Raw genomic sequence first — 12,696 nt, 5'->3', positions numbered from 1 at the left:
GGAACTATTTTAGATGTCTTACTTCAACAGCATGGCTTTTTAACCTCTTTTATCAGTTGTATAATAAAACAGAAGGAACCATAGCACTATATAAAATGAAATCAGATTTCCCTCCCACTGAAATATTTCATGTTGCCTTACTGCCTGAACTTGTATCACTTCTAACACTTTCATTAGGGTACCTCCTTCACTCTAAAACTCACTTTTGGGTGTTTCCGAGTTTACTTATAGGCAATTGCTCAACTCTATATTGCATTTAATTGACTTTATTATGAGAAAGTAGAAAAATTTTAATAATGATGTATAAATGTTAGTCACTAATGACTAAAGTAATAGTAAATACATTTTGAATATAAACTGGGTACAATGTGAACAGTGTTATTATGAATTAATACCATCCATTTAGTTCTTAACTGTTGTAGCTTTTAGGAGATCTTCCCACCTACTCTCCTTATTTCAAAAATAACTTTGTAGTAATACTAGTTATTTGAGTAAAATAGTTAAAATTAATTGCACTAGGAATTAGAATAAAAACTTTAACGTACATAATGTTCTTTGTAAATGCTGTTGTATAACATATTAAAAGTATACTACTTTAAATGAATATATGTTTGGGAATTTAAAGAAAATTCATCATTGTATCAATGTAAATAGGTATTTTCATATTTCTAGTAAATATATTGATGGATATATATATACATATATGTGTGTGTGTGTGTGTGTGTGTGTGTGTGTGTGTGTATATATAATGTCAGTAAATGTTTTGGGTTTAATTTTAGGGGAGCCTGGGTGGCTCAGTTGCTTGAGAGTCTGACTTTGGCTCAGGTCATGATCTCATGGTCTGTGAGTTTGAGCCCCACGTCAGGCTCTGTGCTGACAGTTCAGAGCCTGGAGCCTGTTTTGGATTCTGTGTCTCCCTCTCTCTGACCCTCCCCTGTTCATGTTCTGTCTCTCTCTCTCTCTCTCTCTGTCAAAAATAAATAAACATTAAAAATATTTTAAATTTTATATATTTTTTTTCATTTTTATTTTGATATCTCTTAAAAAAGATCATTGTTGGGGCACCTGGCTGACTCAGTCAGTGGAGCATGTAACCCTTCTTCTTGGAATCATGAGCTGTATCCTCACATTAGGTATGGAGCCCACTTAAAAATAAATAACAATACTGGGGTGCCTAGGTGGCTCAGTCGGTTGGGTGTCCGACTTCGGCCCAGGTCATGATCTCGCAGTGTGAGTTCAAGCCCCGCATTGGGCTCTGTGCTGACAGCTCGGAGCCTGGAGCCTGCTTCCGATTCTGTGTCTCCCTCTCTCTCTGCCCTCCCCTGCTCATGCTCTGTCTCTCTCTCTCTCTGTCAAAAATAAGTAAACATTAAAAAATAAAGAAAGAAAGAAAGAAAGAAAGAAAGAAAGAAAGAAAGAAAGAAAGAAAGAAAGAACAATAATAATAATAAACAAATAATCATTGCTATCTATATATTGTCAATAGAATAGTGGAATTTAATGTAGTTTTCAACAGAAGATACCAGTTTACAGGGAGTTCTAGTTTTGTGGCGCAACTTCTAGTTTTCCAGTTTGATTTGAGAGGGATTCATTCCAGTTGCCATAAAGCAACATTTGCCTTAGGAAACAGTGAACACATTCAAGTTGCTTAAGATAGCTCATAAATCCATCGAAGGAAAGTGAATTTAGATTTTATTTTTTTATGTCTTCTTTGGTTAAAATGTTTTCATTTCTTTACCCTACACAAATTCATTAAAATGTTGATGCGACAGGAAGAGATGTTTATGCCTACATGAGAGAAAAATTAGATGAATAAATAAAAAAATGTATCCATCTAGATGAGTCATGTATGCATCGGGCTAATACGTCAAATGCTCACAACAAGGAAATCAGTTAGCAATATAATTAAATCTACTTTCATACTATCTTTCTAAATTTAATAGTGAATTTATAAAGTTGTTTAACGAAATTATGCCTAAATATTTTTATTAATTAGTATGATTTTACATCTTTTGCATCATATATAACCTTCAAATATGTATATACGTATTCGCATATATTTTTCAATTCCTTTCACAAAAATTGGAAGGGATACAGACAAGTTGTAGATGTAGCAAAATATATGTTTCCATGTTCTGTATGAATATGTGGTTTGAAAGGAGAGCCTGAAGAGTACAAAACTGCCCCCATTCCCTTTTGACCTCCAACCCCACGGCACACTGCCACTTGTCCCAAATAGTTCTATGATACCTCAGCTGTATCCTTCTTTTTCTTCAGCAACATGGGAGATAGGTCTCCTATCTCCAACACTCATGACTTTCCTTAATTTTCAAATTCTCTGACTGGATATATTCCAAATCTTGGAATTACATCCTCTCCTTCACATCTCTCATTGTCCCTATGGCTGCTAGGATTGCTCAGTAATTTAAAAATTTAAAAAGAAAATTCTGGGGTAACTATTTGTTACATATTCCAGGGCCTAAACAAATGTTTGAAAATTCTATGATCTAAGGGAGCCTGGGTGGCTCAGTCAGTTAAGTGTCCGACTTCAGTTCAGGTTATGATCCCATGGTTCGTGGCTTCAAGCTCCACATTGGGTTCTGTGCTGACAGCTCAAAGCCTGGAGACTTCTTGAGATTCTCTGTCTCCCTCTCTCTCTGCCCCTCCCCTGCTTGTTCTCTCTCTCTCTTTCAAAAATAAATAAGCATAAAAAATTTCTTGAAAATATTCTATGATCTAATAATATGTGATCTAATAATATAATATCTAATAGAATCTTTTACTTTTCAGTACATTATTTACATGTACTTTGTAATCATTTCTTGATCGACTCAACTGTTTCTTTCAAATAACTGAAAGTTACATTTTTGTAACTTTTGTTACTTTTGTTACATTAATGTAACATTAAGTTACATTTTTGATAACTTCAAAACTTGATTTATTGTAAAAGATTGCTCATTATAATAAAAAAAAAATCTTCCCTTGGCAATATTTGGTTCAGAATGTTAAAACAGAATGTTTGTTTTTAAAAAAATAATTCAGTGTGACTTTGCTGCCAACACTACTTAAATTGTGTAAGTTTGGTTTTTTTTTTTTTTTTTGAATTTGCTTTTTAAGATAAATTGATAACGTATCCAATATACAGGCATCATTATAGAGATAATTTAAAGACATGTCCTCTTTTCTTGGTGACAGTTTTCAAATTCAAATTACATAATTAGTAGAAGATTTATTTTTTTAATGTTTATTTATTTATTTTTGAGAGAGAGAAAGAGAGAGGTTGCAAGCCGGGGAGGGACATAGGAAGGGGGAGGAGAATTGCAAGCAGGCTCCATGCTGTCAGCACAGAGCCTGATGCAGGGTTCCAACTCACAAACCATGAGATCAGGACCTGAGCTGAAATCAAGAGTTGGACGTTTAACTGACTGAGTCACCCAGGAGCCCAAAAGTGGAAGGTTTCTTATAGTTAGCTAAATTTAAGGCACTGAAAGAAACAGAACAAATTGTCAAATACTTGTATTTTCTGGTTTTGTGAAACACATGTTAATAGTTGCTGTACTTTGTATATAAATGCATTGACTACAAGAACAAAGAATGTTTCTTGTAAATGTAACATTTACATCAAATGATAATTTTGTTTGCCATTAAATTTAGCAACCAAGTTCATTTATTAAGACATTTTTTATTTCAGGTAGATGGAAGTATTTAACAAGACATGTAATAACTTCAGCTTTGTTTTTTCCATCTGTGAAGTTTACTTGTCCATGCCCATAGGTTGAATGAGAATGTTACGACTTGTTATACAATTTCTATGCCAGTTATTTTTTTTTTTCAGAACAACAGATACAACTTCAGCAATCACAAGCAGAAAGTGATTTTATGTGGGAGAGGAGAGGTTTATAAAACCTTTGGAACAACTTGGAGGAACAGAGGACAGAAAAGTGGTGATGATTGTCCAAGAAATTCAGTAGCTGGAGTTAGAAAAAACTAGTGACGATAATCACAACTTTCTGCAGCACCTCATTGGGAGCTTTTCAGAATAAAAGCAAAAAAAAAAAAAAAAAAAAAAAAAAAAGCAAGCAAAATTTTACCCTGGCCACCGGGCAAAGCCAGGTGATCTGCCTCCCGCCATGACTTAAACAAAAATGGCTTTATATTGTCTGTTTTTTTCCACCTCTTATGAAATGCCTACCATAAAGGGAAGCAAAACTGAGAACATGAGGCATAACTTTCAGCCTCTGGTATGCAGGAAGGAGCATATATAAGGTGAAAGGAAGCTGCCTTGTGCCCCCACTCTGCATTTGTACAGCCTTTCTACACTTAACTTTTCAGAAACAATTACTAAGTATGTGTTTCTGCCTAACGTAACAGGAGTATCTCTTATAAAAATACAGGGGCACTCACCCATCCCACCAACAAATGGAAAACCAAAATTTTTTCCGTTTTTCAATTTCTAAAAGATGTTCATTTTCTTTCCTTCTTTTCTTTCTTTCTTTCTCTCCTCCTTTCTTTCTTTTCTTCCTTTCTTCTCCTCTCCCTTCTTCTCTTTTTCAGCCTTGTCCTGTTCTACCTTTGATACATCCTATACATTATGAATACATTATGAATACATCATCCTATACATTAATGAATAAATTATAATATTAACCACCCCAAACTCACCTTATAAAAATAATGGTACAGGAAAGTAGGGAAGAAAAGTAGGATGTGGTTAATATATAACAAAATATATATATATATATATATATGTATAGCTACTATCGTCCTCATTTCTTCGACTTTTCATAAGAGCATCAATAAGGCCAGTTATAACTATGCCTGTCTGTCTTCCCTTCTCTTCCTCCTCCAAGCACAATTTACCTAGCATATTTAAAAAATACATTCAGTTTGTCTTTAAGTATGTTGTGTCATTTTAACTTCATTTGAGTGTTTTCTTTTTTAAAATAAAAATTATATTCAGATAATTGTCACTTAACAGGCAGCTGGAAAAAAAAATAATACAGCAAGATCCTGTACACATTTTACTCAGCTTTTCCCACTGGAACAACTTTCAAACTATAGTATAATACCAAACCGGATCATTGACATTGATGCCATCTACAAATCTAATCAGATTTTCCTACTTTACTCATATTCATTTATGTTTGTGTATGTATGTGTGTATATGTAGTTCTGTACAATTTAATCGCGGGTAGGTTTATGCATCCACTACCATAGTCAAGGTACTGAACAGCTCCACCAAAGGTCCTCATGTTGCTTGCTTACAAGCACATCTGAATCCCTCCCACCACCCCCACCCTGTCCATATTCTTAACTCTTGGCAACCATTAATCTATTCTCCATCTCTAAAATTGGCCATTTCAAAATGTTATTTAAATTGAATCATAAAGTTTATAACCTTTGAGAATTGGCTTTTTCCACTTGCTACAATTCCCTCAAGATGTATTCAAGTTGTTTTGTGTGTTGATAGTTAACCTTTCTGTTTGCTGCTCAGTAGTGTTCCATGTTATGGATGTACTACACATTGACCATTCATCTGTTGAAGGACATCTGTGCTGGAAACCCAGTTTGGGGTTATTCCAGATGAGGTTGCATTGTTTATCTATGTGTGTTTTTTTTTTTTTTTTCATGAACATGAATTTTTATTTCTCTGTCAAGAATGGAATTATTGGTTGTAGAGTAGTTGAATTTTGAGTTTTATAAGAAACTACTAAATATATTCCAAAGTGGTTTTACTATTTTAGTTTGTGCTTTCTTAATTGAAATTGTTATTGAGATTCACATGCCATGTAAAAAAGGATATTTTAATAAGAAAATTCACATGATTTATAATTTTTCTAAATACATGTAGAGTCAAATGTTAACATGCTTTCATCTAAGTTTATTTTCATCATTTTTTAAAAGCTTTTGGTATTGTTGCTTTCTTAACTATTCTTACACTATATTTGTGTGTGTCTGTGTGTGTGTGTGTGCGCGTGTTATTCTGCTTTGTTTTGTTTCTTCCTATTCCCCACTGGTAGGTAATTTCTGTTTTTGTAGTTTCAAGTTTTTATTCAAAATCCAGTTAGTTAACATACAGTGTAATATTAGTTTCAGGAGTAGAATTTAGTGATTCATCACTTACATACAACAACCAGTGCTCATCACAACAAGTGCCCTCTTTAATGCCCATCACCCATTTAGCAACCCTCAAGTTAGTTCTTCATAGTTAAGAGTCTGTTTTGTGGTTTGCCTCTCTCTTTTTCCCCCATGTGTATATCGGTTTTATTTTTTACATTCCACATATGAGTGAAATCATAAGGTAATTTATCTTTCTCTAACTTATTTCACTTTGCATAATACTCTCTAGCTCCATTCACATCACTGCAAATGGCAGGATTTCATTCTTTTTTATGCCCGAGTAATATTCCATTGTAAACATATAACCACCTCTTCTTTATCCATTAATCAGTTAATGGACTTACTTTGGGCTTTTTCCAAATTTAGCTATGGTTGATAATGCTGCTATTAACATTAGCTTATGATAACGCTGCATATATCCCTTTGAATCAATATTTTTGTAACTTTTGCGTAAATACTTAGTAGGATAATCACCAGATTGTAGGATGGTTCTGTTTTCTAACTTTTTAAGGAATCTTTACACTGTATCCTAGAGTCAATCCACCAGTTTGCATTCCTACCAACAGTGTGGGAAAAGGTTTCCCTTTCTCCTCATCCTCACCAAAATCTGTTCTTTCCTGTGTTGTTAATTTTAGTCTTTCTGATAAGTGTGAGGTGGTATCTCATAATTTTGGTTTGTATTTCCCTGATAATCAGTGATGTTGAGGATCTTTTCATGTGTCTGTTAGTCATCTGAATGTCTTCTTTGGAAAAATGTCTATTCATGTCTTCTGCTGATTTTTTAACTTGATTATTTGGTTTTTTTTTTTTTGAGTGTTCAGTTTTATGTTTTTTTTTTATTTTGAATACAAATCCTTTATCACATATGTCATTTGGAAAATCTTCTCCCATTCAGAAAGTTGCCTTTTAGTTTTGTTGTTTGTTTCCTTTGCTGTGCAGAAGCTTTTCAAAATGGATGAAATTCCTACATGTGTATCAGGAAACCATCAAAATCCTAAAGAAACAGGTGGTAAACTCTTTGACATCAGTGTAATAACTTCTTACCAGATACATCTGCTGAAACAAGGGAAATAAAAGCAAAAATAAACTATTGAGACCTCACTGCTAATTTTGAAATAAGATATTTGGGGCTATACTTTTGGTGATATTTTAAGCTTTGAATGTCATGTACAAATCCCTATGAATATCACAATATATAGATTTGCAATTGGTTCTACTTTTCTACCTCAAATAGTGTTCTAGAATTTATGTCTCTATTTTCATGTGGTTATATTAACCTTGGATGTTAGTCATATTTTAGCTAAAATTATTGGTTGTGTACGTAAACTTTTACAAAGTTAAGTGCAGTGCTTATTAAAACTCCTTTCGATAGTTTTACTCTTCTATTTACTTGATTTTTTTACTTGGCTTAAGCTGTTAAATATGTTTAAAATAAATTCAAAAATTGTGTAGTTATTCGAAAAAGTAATATTTTTAAAAATTGTGTAGTTGTTGAGTTAATATGTACATGAGAATGGATTTTTTGACTTTTACATTCGAAAAATAGCTTATTAGAAGGTGAATCCATGATTTACACTGATCTACCTTTCACAAATTCTTATGCTGATTTTTCTATTGTGTTATTATGAAGGGACACCTAATTGAGGAATAGCTTAAATCCAATCCAGCATATGTTAGCTTATGAATGACTTGATATTTATACCCAATTCTGGATACATAGGCATTTTTTTGCTCTACCCTTGGGTGTAAGTGACATTCAGAATACTTTCAAGTTTTCTGATTCTACATTAATAATTCCCGGGAATGATGAATCTTTGTTTCAAAATCTTTGATTTTCAGAATTATTTTTTATTAAGTCTTAGTTTTTCTGTTTTGATTATTGTTTTTTATTTATTTGGTATGGTCTCTGTTTCCTTTACTCTACTTTCTAATACAGGGGTATCAGTTATCTGTTGTTGGAAACTGTTTTTCCACTAGATTTCTGACTTTCCTCTGTATCTTTTCATAATTTCTCATGAATTCTGCCTAAAATTCTAAAACCTGCCCTTTGAATTTTAAACTGAAATTTCTACATTATGATGTCAATTTCTACCACTTTGCGATATACAGCTTATACTGTATTGACAATATGTTTGCTTTAATCTCTATCATAGATTTTGACAATTTTGTATTGAACTATAATATTTTCTTGTTCTAATATGAATAGTTGAGTTTTTACTTCTTTTTTTTTTAACGTTTATTCATTATTGAAAGATGGAGATAGAGCATGAGCAGGGAAGGGGCAGAGAAAGGGGGAGACACAGAATCTGAAGCAGGCTCCAGGCTCCGAGCTGTCAGCACAGAGCCTGACACGGGGCTTGAACTCACAAACCATGAGATCATGACCTGAGCTGAAGTCAGACACCCAACGGACGGAGCCACCCAGGCACCTCTACTTCTAAAGAGAATGTATCTCGCTGTGCTAATCCAACAGGTAGTAGTAAGGTTATTCTATTTCAATTGTTTCTTTGTTAGTAGGAGCCTTGAAGCAAATATCACAAAGTTGAATATAAGCTTTTCTGTTTATAGATAATCCTTTTGGATTTGTGGCATGAAATCGGGTTTATAACCTAAAGTTAACCAGTAATAACAATTCTCTTCCCTTGTTCCAACTTTATTGAGGTATAACGACAAATAAAATTGTAATATATTTACAGTATATCATGTGATGATTTCATGTATGTAGACATTGTTAAATAATAACTAAAATCAAATTAATTAACACATCCATCATCTCACATACTTAAAAAAATTTTTGAGAATGCTTAAGATCTACTCCCTAAGCAAATTTCAAGCACACAATAGAATATTACTAACTATAGTAACCATGAAGTACATTAGATCCCCAGAACTTATTGTATAACTGAAAGTTCATGACTCTTCCATTATTATTGTTTCTATTGTTAATTTTACTAAGGTTTCAAGGGATGAGACTTGTCAAACCTGCATTTATACACTTATATAGCCATAGTTCCTAGTGCAGCTTATATTCATATGCCTTGTTATATATTGCATACGTAATATACATTATAACATATATTGTGTATACACATTTGTTTTCACAATATATCACAAATATGATAAATATTGAATTGCTTATATATATTCATTATCATTGCACAGAATTTATAACTTTGTATAAAATATAGAAAAATGACAAATTAAAATTACAGTGTTTTGATAGAATCAGAATTACAGTTGATTTATTTTATTTCTAAACTTGTAAGTATATATTACAGAGTTCTGTTTGTCAAATCTAGAGTCTAGAAAACTTCAGATTGTGACAGTTATAGGAGGTAATGCAGAGGAGGAGATAAACTTGAACAGACTGTTGATTTTTCTAAGTCCTTGAAAAAATTGAAACCAGTGGGCTTTTGACTTTTTATAAGGTATAAGAAAAACAACATAACTCTGTGCTGGTCTATTTTGTTACAGCCTGAAGTGATTTTTCTATTTGTATTTTATTATCTACCTGTATTATTGGGAAGAATATCCCTCTAGTCTTTAAAAGGCAATGCTAAATGCAGCTTCCTTCAAAAAAAGTGCTTCTCTTATTCTTTAGGAATACTCTGAATATCTCATTTGACAGAAGAAAAGAATTTATCCAGGATTCTTTTGTTGGTTCAAAAAAGACATACTGTAATTCCCAGTTTATAAGCCTCTCCAAATAAGTTAGTCTAGTCATAGTCAGTATATGGGAATATATCTGAAAATTACATCAGAAACAGAAATAACAAAAGGCTTTTACAACTCTATGTACCAAAGACTTTATTTCTTTTTAATTTTTTTTGGTCAGTGAAGTGTTTGTTTTAAGTGAAGTATTTCAATAATTTCATTTTCATAGAAGCATTTATATATTTTTAAAAACTATCCTTTTTTTTTATTTTAAATTGTTTTCCAGAGCTTTGCTTGTGTGTAGAATTTAACATACTCTTTGTCATGAGATTGTGGATATTTTAAATTGATGCTAAAATATTACAATATTGGGAAGAGCCCCATTCATTTTTATTCTTATTTTCATATAATACTGATTTTCTTACATAGCACTATTTTCAAAAATAGATTATTTTTGAAAAATAAAGTTATATTATGTTTAATTGAAAACATACTTCTGTTTTCTGTAAAATTGTGTATGAAAAATATAATTTTTATCAGTGTCGTAGTTTTATTCACATGACGAATTATGTAAGATAAATAACTTAGGTAGGAGACAATGTAAAATTATTTTGAATTTACTCTCAAATAAAGATAGGAAATTTCAATCAATGTTATTTTTCTCAGTATGAATCTATTTTTATAATTTTTGGAAACAAGTCACAAAAAGGATATTACAATGACTAAGGATTGAAGTTAAATCCACACATGCAAATACATTCTACTCTGTGTGTCACTTATTAGTGAATGAAAATTTCTGGTACCAATTAAATTGCTAAGATAGACTCTTTTGCCTATAATTGTAATTTTAAATATGGTGCCTTTTTTTCCCCCTCTATCCCTACGATAACAATGGTAGAATATTTCAATTCACCCCTCTCAGAGTGTGACAAGGTGAAGAGAACAACAAACAAAAACATAAAAACCCTTAAAAAAATAATGAATTAGAGGTGAATTTAAGGTGATGGAATCTTGAAATTACAGTGTAACTTTCTGTTGAGTGTCCTTGAAACATAAACTAAAGTTTGAACAAAAAGAAATTAAAAAGTATACCATATAAAAAAATACAAATGAAACAATACTATTCCCTAATAATGATGAAAGAAAGAATAATTGATAAAATGAGAAAACAAACTTTAGAAAAAGAAGCACAGGAAGATTCATAATAAATTGCACTGCTAATTGTATATAAATATATTTGAATATTACAATGAAACTGATCACTTTCCATGAAAATGTAATTGGTGCAGTCTCTCCTGCAAATGAGAGAAATAATATACATGTTGATTTATACAGAAGGATCACAGATATTTTTCAATGAGTTATCCCCTAAAAAAAATAATAGGCAGGCCCATACAGTTTAATGTATTTACACCAGCAGAATTGTAAAGAACAGATAATTCCAACATTATTTAAACTATTCTAGACCGTACAATAAAAAGGGTATTTTTTCAAATAATAGTTATTATATGAAACATTGATAGTAAAAACTGACAAAAATTGTACCAGTAAAATCTACAAAACAATCTTAATTAAGAATTAGGGAAAAAATTAAGATAAAATGTTAGCAAGAAGAATCCAAAAATAATTAAAAAGATTAGCAACACCATTTATAGCAGTTATTATTGGAAAGTTAGCAATCATTAAATATAAGAGCATATTCTTATGATTTATTTATACATCAAGATAAAATTATATAATTTTATACAAATGTGCTGAAGTTCCATTTCCCTATTAAAAATTACAGCTCTCAGTCTAGATTTTTCTCCCCCTCATTTCACCATCCGTCTTTTATCCTTTCTTTCTTTCTTTCTTTCTTTCTTTCTTTCTTTCTTTCTCAGTCTTATCTGATATTGCCTTGTGATGAGAATTTTCTTTCTCAATTAAAAGGTCTTTAACTCATTTTGAGTGGATTTTTTAATATGATATAAGATAGGGTCCAAATCCACTCTTTGGCTTATGAATATCTAGTTTTCCCAATGCTATTTATTGAAAAGATGGTCCTTTCCCCATTGTATATTTATGGCATCTATGTCAAAGTTCATTTGAGCTTCAGTGTGAGTGTTTATTCCAGGCTCTCTATTCTGTTCCACTGATGTAAACCTCATTTTATTCCACTTTGCTTTATTGCACTTCACAGGTTTTGCAATGTTTACAATTTGCAGTTTTGTGGCCACCTGCCTTTAATGAATCAAGTGTCACTGCAGGTCTCGGTGTCACATTTTGATAAATCTCACATTTTTTTCAAATTTTTCATTATTATTATATTTATTATGATGATCTGTGACCAGGGCTCTTTGAGGCTACTATTGTAATGGTTTGGGGGCACCATGAGCCATGTCCATGTAAGATGGCAAAAAATCCATGAACGGTGTGTGCCCTGACTTTTGGACCTACTAGCCATTTCTCATCCTTTTCCCTTTTCTTGACCTCCCTTTTCTCTGTAACACATCAATATTGAAACTTGGCCAACTGATAACCCTAAAATGGCCTCTAAGTATTCAAGTGAAAGGAAGAGTTGCATGTTTTTCACATTAAATCAACAGCTATAAATGATTAAGCTTATTGAGGAAGATATGTTGAAAGCCAAGGTAGGTCAAAAGTTAGGCCTCTTGCACCAGTTAGTCAAGTTGTGAATGCAGAGAAGTTCTTGAAGGAAATTAAAAATGTTACTCCAGTGAACACAAGAATAATAAAAGTGAAATGGCCTTATTGCCATTTAGGGAATGTTCTAGTGGTCTTCATAGATCAAACCAGCAATATTCGCACCCTCCCTTTTCTTAAGTTTATTTATGTATTTTGAGAGGGAGAGAAAGGGAGAGAGAGAGAGCAGGTGGGAGAGGGGCAGAGAGAGAGGGGGAGAGAGAGAATTCTAAGCAGGCT

This window comes from Panthera pardus, unplaced genomic scaffold, assembly GCF_024362965.1.
Source record: "Panthera pardus isolate Hobbes unplaced genomic scaffold, ASM2436296v1 HiC_scaffold_13, whole genome shotgun sequence".
Taxonomy (NCBI): domain Eukaryota; kingdom Metazoa; phylum Chordata; class Mammalia; order Carnivora; family Felidae; genus Panthera; species Panthera pardus.
The sequence above is the reverse complement of the archived record's forward strand: the minus strand, read 5'-3'. Positions refer to the sequence as shown.